The sequence below is a fragment of the Zonotrichia albicollis genome, chromosome 12 (assembly GCF_047830755.1).
Source record: "Zonotrichia albicollis isolate bZonAlb1 chromosome 12, bZonAlb1.hap1, whole genome shotgun sequence".
Lineage (NCBI taxonomy): Eukaryota > Metazoa > Chordata > Aves > Passeriformes > Passerellidae > Zonotrichia > Zonotrichia albicollis.
The window spans coordinates 9,996,684-10,004,951 of record NC_133830.1 but is presented as its reverse complement, the minus strand read 5'-3'; positions in this window follow the sequence as shown (position 1 = coordinate 10,004,951).

The following is an 8,268-nucleotide window of genomic DNA, read 5'->3' as shown; positions in this document are numbered from 1 at the left end:
CTAATCCAGTGTGCCTTGGCTCTGAGCTGTAGGAAACACCTTTCTGAGAAGCAAGAAAAGGGAAACTTTTCTCCCACATGCAAAGCTTCAAACATGTCAGCAATTACAGTTATTTTTATCAACTTGGACATTGTCTTTAGTGCTTGGATGAAGAAAATTTAATCAAGATAAACAAAGTAAAAGCAGCCAGAAATGAAACCAGAAGATTTTGGACACACTGTATGAGTCCAGTGTAAAAATCTTCCTTCTTGCCACCTTTTATTTTTATCAGTTATATATTTTTAAGCTGAGCCTGCAAAATGTAAGAGCACTGAATTTTTTTTAAAAAAGGTAGTTATCTGTCTGCATCTTTGGTCTTCTTTCAAAAGATAAAGTTAAAACCTTGCCAAGTTCTGCCCCCACATAAATAAGCTCTTTGGTAGTCAGTCTTGGTCCATATTCATGAATGTGGGCTTTGAAAAGCCTGGGCACAGCTCTGAATCCAAATCCATGGAGGGGATGGGGCCATGTACAGCAACAAGAGCAGCAGAAAGAGAGAGAAAAGCAGTGGGGAAAGGGAGAGATGGGTCATGTCCTGGCATCACCAGGTACATCCCTGTGCACCACACCACAGTCAGACCTCTCCTACACTTTAAAGCACTGAGAGCTATACCAGACAGGAATTTTGGGTTCAGACAACAACTGAAATCAAAACCCAGCTCCCATAGCCAGTGCACAGTTTTCTCAGTGGAAGGAGAATCATCCAGTTTGCCTCTCCAAGAAAAGGATGGAATTGATGCCATTTTTCTCTTGTGATACAGTGAATTCTGGAGGGGACAATTGTTACCCACAGCACTGTCAGCTGCAGAAGATCCTAGGGAACCTGAAAACAATTGGATTTATGATCAGCCTGTCTTTTCTACTCTGTTCCTAGCGTCTCCCATTGTCTCAAGGACTCACCCTCCTTATGCAGACACCCTGAGAACCTACATTCTTGGACGTACACACCTCTCCTTTATGCATTCCTGGGACACTCACATGCCTCTCCTTTATGCATTCTCTGTCCCTGGAGCAGCTGTGGAGGGCTCCCTGCTCCTCCCTCCCCACCATCAGCTCCCAGCCTGGGCTCACAACACCCAGAGTGGAAGGATGATGACCTCTGCCAGGGCAGCATGGAGCACAGGCACAGACAGACACCTCAAGGTGTGCAGGAAAGGGGCCAGACACACCAACCCCTCTTCTTCTCCTCAAGCCCAGGTGCTGCAGAGGCACAAGGAGATGCAGCAGGACTCTGGAATTCCTGCTTTGGCTGAGCAGAGGAGCTCTGCTGCTCAGAGCAGCTCCTGGAGCACCCATTGCCAGAGCCAGCCCCAGAGCCACAGCTGGCAGCAGCCCAGCCCACCTCCCTGGCCAGCTGCCCTCACACTGCTGTGGCCTCCAAGCCAGCTCTGGTGACTTCTACACTCCCTTAGGGCTGCTCCTGTCACAGACATCTTTTATGAAAAATTCTTTCCTTAGGATTTTTCCTCCTGAGAAGCTGAGAGGCCTCAGAAACAAAATGTAAACAATGGTTATCTGCTGCTGTGGAATGCAACAGGTGCATCTGGGATTGGTCTCATGTGGTTGTTTCTAATTAATGGCCAATCACAGTCCAGCTGTCCAGACTGTCTCAGTCAGCCACAAACCTTTATCACTCCTTTTCTATTCTTAGCCAGCCTTCTGATGAAATCCTTTCTTCTATTCTTTTAGTATAGTTTTAATATAATATATATAATAAAATAATAAATCAAGCCTTCTGAAACATGGAGTCAACATTCTCGTCTCTTCCCTCATCCTGAGACCCCTGTGAACACCACAGCTCCTCACAGCCAGATGTTCTCAGAGTGGCTGTGCACTAAATTAAGTCTGGCCTTAATAAAGCCTATTGATGCTGTCCCACTTAGCAAAGCTCATGTTTACAGGGATTTATTAGGCACTTAACTTCATGAAAGAGGAAAATATTTGCTTGTAATTTCAATTGCTCCGGATGGCTCTCCTGACTCAGTGGCCTCCAAAAGCACACAAATATTTTCCAATAAACAAAGAACTGGTTCAAACTGCTGTCCATTGAAAATGAGAGACTGAACACAGACACATTTGATTCATAAGATTTTTGCCCCCAAAAATCTGGAACAGGTACAATTTTAATTTTTTTTTTAAACTCTAAAGTGACTAAAATTTTCAGTTAGGATGTCTACACAGGGCAGTGACTCCTTTAGGCCTTAAAGAATCACTGACGTAACCAGGGGGTGAAACAGAGCCTGAAGCTTGCCATTACATTAACCTCAAAAGCACAAAACACTTGGTCATCATTTTGATCCTTGCTACTCACGTCCTTCAGGGACTGAGACCAAACCAGAGATTTCTGGCATGCAAACACCTCTCAAACTGACCCCATAGGTGGAACTATCAGCGAGTACCTTTCCTTTAGGTCAAATTTATGTACATGTGCACCCACATGAACAGGACCCAAAGAACTTGCAATGTCAGAAAACAACAGGAAATCACAAAACCAAGAAGTAACGAAATAACTGAGCCACTGCATCACGTTAGTGACTAGGCTGAATAGGCAAAAATCAATGAACACAAAGAAACTGGGCCAGTCTTCATCAAGAAAAAGGTGTTCCATTGTCCTTAAGGCTCCCTGTTCCCGTGTCAACAGTGGCAGTTTACCCCACAACTACTGTTTGTTTCAGTTTTTCAGCTTGTCAGAAAGCCTGTTAGAATGTTGTCAGCTGGGCTAATTTCTCATATTTATTATGCAAATACTTCTCTATTTGTTCTTGCTTTGTTGCTAGTTCTCTGCATCTCCCTTCTGACTACAGAGCAGCCAAGGCACCAACAAAAATGTCAAATTATTTGTTGTCTGGCATATTGAATTGTGCTTCCTCATCAAGTCCAAGAGTTCTGTTTGAAAAACCTGGAATCTTATTGAACTGGTATTTGTTGATATTCATACTGAACTACATCTTGTTCTCTACTCCCTCTGTTTTTGTATGTTCCCCTCTCAATAAACCTTGAAATTTTCATTTAAAGCCACTGAAATTAGTCTAAGAAGAGACTCAAAGTCAGGCTCCATCACTCTTCCAAGAGAATCATCCTTAAGAATTTGAGGAAAGGGAGAGGAATGTTGTGTCTGTTTTAGATTTTTAATAATCATTTCTTTTTGAAGGTCTATCAGACCTAAATAAAAAATCATTGCCCACAGGTTTCGCCCCTTTTTTCCCCATCCACCAGACCTTCAGGTACTTAACTGGCAGCTGGGGTTAAACCACAACAGCACCTGCACAGACCACATTTCACTGTCAGTACAGCTCCTAGACATGAAATATTCACAGCAATTGACAGAATAAACTGTTACAGTTAATCATATCAGTGGATTTAAACATAAAAATCAGGTTTAGATAAGTTCTTCATAGTTTGGTACTCTGGGAATGAAGAAACTACACATGAAGCAATTACTAGCACTATTGTTTACAGGATATTTAGCAAGCCATTAACACTGGCCCAAGAGCCTGCTGGACACTCTGGTGTCCCTGAGGAGTGGATTTCTGTATCTGCTTGCTCTTAACACCACAGGGCATCTCTCCAAAACTGTGTACTAGGAAGAGTGCACACATTTTTGCTTCTTTAAGAATTGAGAAAAATCTTGTCTGTGTCAGAAGTTTTCTTCCTGAATTATTTCTATCAGTTGGCTTAGTTTCTACTTATTTATTGGTTTATTTTTTACAGAGGAATTTAAAACTTTGTTAGAAACTTGCTCATCACATAATTGAGGTAAGCTGCATCTTTCTTCTCCCAAATGTTCTCCACAAGAAACAGGGTCTCTAAAGCAGATTTTGTGTGAAAAAGTTGCTCCTTCATTTTTTCAAAGGAATCTTCTGGATCCAATGAAAAACCAATAATTTTTCTTTTCTTCTTCTTCTTTTTTTTTTTTTTTTCTTTTGGTCAGAAGACAGAATTTCCTCCTCCAAATGGAAGAATTTCAAAACTCACTGCAGCAATAACATCTTAACTCTGGATGGAGAGAGATCTTATTTCTCTGGAAATAGTTTTCTCAGAGGATGAGATGTTCAGAACAAAATGAGAAATTATATTCAGAAAGAAAACAGTGGAGTTCCACATGCAGCTTCCCACTTACTTCCATTTAAAACAAAGAAGAGAAGTTGCTTTTGTACAGTGGCCTTTTCTGTTGAGAAACACAATCAGCTTCCCACCAAGCGACATACATTGAACAATTTCAATACAGAGAGCACAGGAGAGGCTCAAATTTGATCTGCTTGATGAGTGATGCACTTGTTCCTGCCCAGGATTTCTTTATGTCCAGTTTCTTCCCATAACTGCTGGGTTTTCAGGCACAGGAGACTGAAGGGACACTCTGGATACCAGGAGTGCCATCAGCTCCCTCCAAGAGAACACTTCCTTGTGTTCACATCCATTTCTCACAGGAAAACCAACACCAGAAATATTTAAACCTCTTCTTGGGCTGCCACATTATTATTCTTAAGCCACTCTTTGAACTTCATAATCTGAAAATCTTTCATTTATAGATGAGAATATTCATAAAAGTTTTTGCATCATCTTTGGCATGATGTCAAGATTAAACATCACACACAACCTGGAGGGAAGGCTCACACATGGAGCATAAACCTGGCAAAACCCACTTGTTTCACATATTGACTTTTGGGTTTAGAGGACTGTCACTATGAGGAAAAGTCAGTAATTTAGCATTTGCCCCTTTCAGAGATTGCAACAAACTGATTGCTTTACCATGGACTATGAATCATAAAAAGCTGTGCTACATTCTGGAAAGTCCTTGATCTCAGCTGGGCCCAGATCACACACTTGACTCCTACTGTCAAAGAAGAAAAAAAAAAAAAGGCTTTTTTCACAGCATTGCAAATGTCATTATTTCATTTTGAAGCTTGTGATCAGCTCTGTCTTGTGATTATCAGCAAGTCCCAGCTTCCTCTTTAAAAAGTCACTGTCCAATTTCAGCGTCCTTAGAGAACAACATAATCCCATGGTACCCTTAAACCTCAAATGGTTCAATGACTAAGCCATAGGATGCTCATTTTACTCTTTTTGGAGAAAAACGCTTCTTTTCACTGTATTTTGGTGTTAAAATCCTCTATTATTTTTTTTTCCTCCTTGTCGAAAAACATCTCCACCAAAAAAAAAAAAAAGTTAGCAAGCATGTTTTGAGATATTGAAAGCACTTCTCAATTCCAAAAGCTGATTTTGATTTTTTTCTTACAGTACCTCCATAGTTTTTCATTAATCAGTGTTCTGATATTTAATATTAGCAATATTTAAGGAGGACTTAGACAACATTTAAAATTTTAACAATTGCTCTCCCATATAAAAGATTTATGTGTTTTCAGTTTTGCAACACTCACTCTATAAATGCTGAGCTTTGTGTAACTGAATTACAAACATATTTTAATTTAAGATCTCACAGTACCTAGGAGCCATAGCTTTTAGAAAATGTTGCTCTTTTGGGGGAAAAACAGCCTAAGATTAAAAAAAAAGAAAGGTATACTGATGTGTCAAATAACATTTATTTCTTCTCCCTTTCTGATGCTTTGAATTGAAATTGTTGTTGTAAACGGTGCTTACACTTATTGGAATAGACTTACTCTTAATTGAGCAAATCTATCACTGTGGATTTTACTGACCAGGAATGGCAGGAGAAGCCTTGAACAGCATAACAATTGGGCTGCTTCTGCTTTGAGATCACATAGATTCAGAAATAATATTTTCATTTATTCCCATGGTTTTGAAAAGCCAATATTCCCCTAGAGAATGACTAAAAAAAAAAAATCTGATATTTTGATACTTTGCGTGATTCACTCTTATTTATCTTAATACAATTTTCTCTACAACAGTTCAGCAAAAGGGACTAGAGTCTTACACTCACCATATGTTCCAAATTATCACTGTTTGAAGCTTAAGTGGCAGAAAGGATGAAATTAATTCCTCTTTCCCTTTTAAAAAACACAAACTGACAGAAATAAGAGAATTTACTCCATCTGCTTCCAGTCTCAAGTCCACCTTGTAAAGTTCAGTACTTCAGATTCAGTTTGATACCAAAAGTGAAACATAGGATCAATAAAGGCATGCAAAATCTTAATAACAGTGAACTTATTTTTAACTGTATTGTGCTAAATTAGACTGGGGAAAAGAAAAAAAAAATCAAGTCCTGAACAGGTCCAGATAAAGCCAGAATTCCAGAAAAATACAGACATGATACAAATTTTATATCAGACATTGGCAACAAGTAGTCTGGTCTCCAAACTAGTCCAGTGAATGGCTCAGTCAAATGTTGTACAAAACTGTCAGGTTTACACTGCACAGATCTGCTGAAAAGCTTTTTATTTACAGCAGTATTTGTATGCAGCTATGTCCTGACATTCTTTCTAGAGTGCTTTTGCAAGCCTCCCCCTTGCAGAATTCCTCCTCTACCTTGAAAGCAATAAAGAGCAGATTGTTACCAGAAAGCAAAGAGTGCTCCAACCAGCTGAAAACACAGAGGGGAAGTAAATACGGGATTTCACAAATTACAATCTGGCCAGGGCTCTGGGATGGGGACAGAGCTCCAATCTCCAGCTCTCTATCTGCTGATCTCATCACTGCTGCTTCCCCCACCTCCCTTAAGGTCCTGCATTAAAACCAAAAGAAGCAATAAAGAGGTTGTAGCCAAAACACATGTTTATTTCAAAACTCTCCACACAGCCTTTAGATAAACAATTCCTGTGGAGACTACTGAAAATTCCTCTGTTACAATGAGGAAGGAAATGCAAATATTGGACTCTCCAGTATAACACAGACATCCAACAGCCTCCAAGGTCCTCAAAATGTTTTCCCCAACTTCTTCTCAGGGCAATCTTTCTTTCCACATCCTATAAAGTATATGAAAATGTACTTCCAGCATATTGAGGTAACCAAAAGAGGTACTCCCAGCTCCTCAAGGACAAGCACCTTGTTTCAGGGAAGCTCCAAGGTAATGAACTCAGCTTTAGCAGAGTGGCAAGAAGGTCCCTTAAATACAAAGAAAGAGGTGGAATGGAAAGGAGGGTTCAGACTGAGCTGGATGTACCTACATTTATCACATAAAGAAAAGGGACCTCCATAAATTGTGTGTTTGATAAACAGTCCCATACCATTGATAAAGAAATGCAGCCAAGGGGAAAGGTGAGCAGGGTAAACAGCTCCACTGCTCCAAAGAAAATGATCTTTTTTTTTCCTGACTAATGGCCTAGTGTGAAAGGAATGCAGCTGTCTGACATCCTGATGGTTTTGTTTGTTTTTGCAACAGATAATTGTCCTTTTAATCTCCACTACCTCCTTTGTGTTATTTGTGCTGTCCAGGATAATGCTCAAGGCTATGAAGGCTGAAACCCAACCAGATCTTTTTTGTAGATATTCTGAGCTGCAATGCAACAGCAGAGAGCACTGCAGCCCCACAGCCTGCATCAAGTGTCCCCACATCACCCACCATCAGTCCTCATTCCACCATCTGCAAATCTCTGCCCAAATTCAATATTGCTGCACCTTCACCTTCCTTGAAGTAGAGGGTCCAACCACCTGCAGTGGGATTAACAGGAGAGAAGAGACTCTCATTTCATGCAATCCTCTCCAGAGCTCTGCTCTGCCAGGAGCACCAATCTCATCACCAGAAAGAGGACAAGTGAGTTGGATCTCCTAGGAAATGGGGACAGTGAAATAATTCCCACCTTGAAACAGGAGCAGTTGACCTTAGAAGTTGTGGCAGGATCCTGCATCAGCTCAGACTGTAACAAGGAGCATCTGGAAATGCTTTTATATCTGGTCACAGAATAAGCCCATAAGAAGAAGCTCAATGGTTGCTGTTCTGGGAGTTCTAACTTAACTTCAGTTCCAGATAAAACATCTCTCTTATGGGTAAGAAGCAGATTTTAAAAAGGCATCTATTTATGGGTTCTGTGACTTGCAGTCAGTTTACAGGAGCCTGATTCTGAGTTTCTCACTTCAAGAAAGATATGGAAATGCTGGAGAGCATCCAGAGAAGGGCAACAAAGCTGGTGAAGAGTTTAGAGAGTCAATCATACAACAAATGGCTGAGGGAGTTGGGGTTTTTTTGACCATCCTTCCTTTCTGTGTCCCCTTTTACAGCTACTGTGTAAATCAGATTTCTCTCAAATAGCTTCTGCTAATCTGACAGCTCATCAGGGACTAACCCTGTCACTTCCTGCCTAAAGATAAATATCT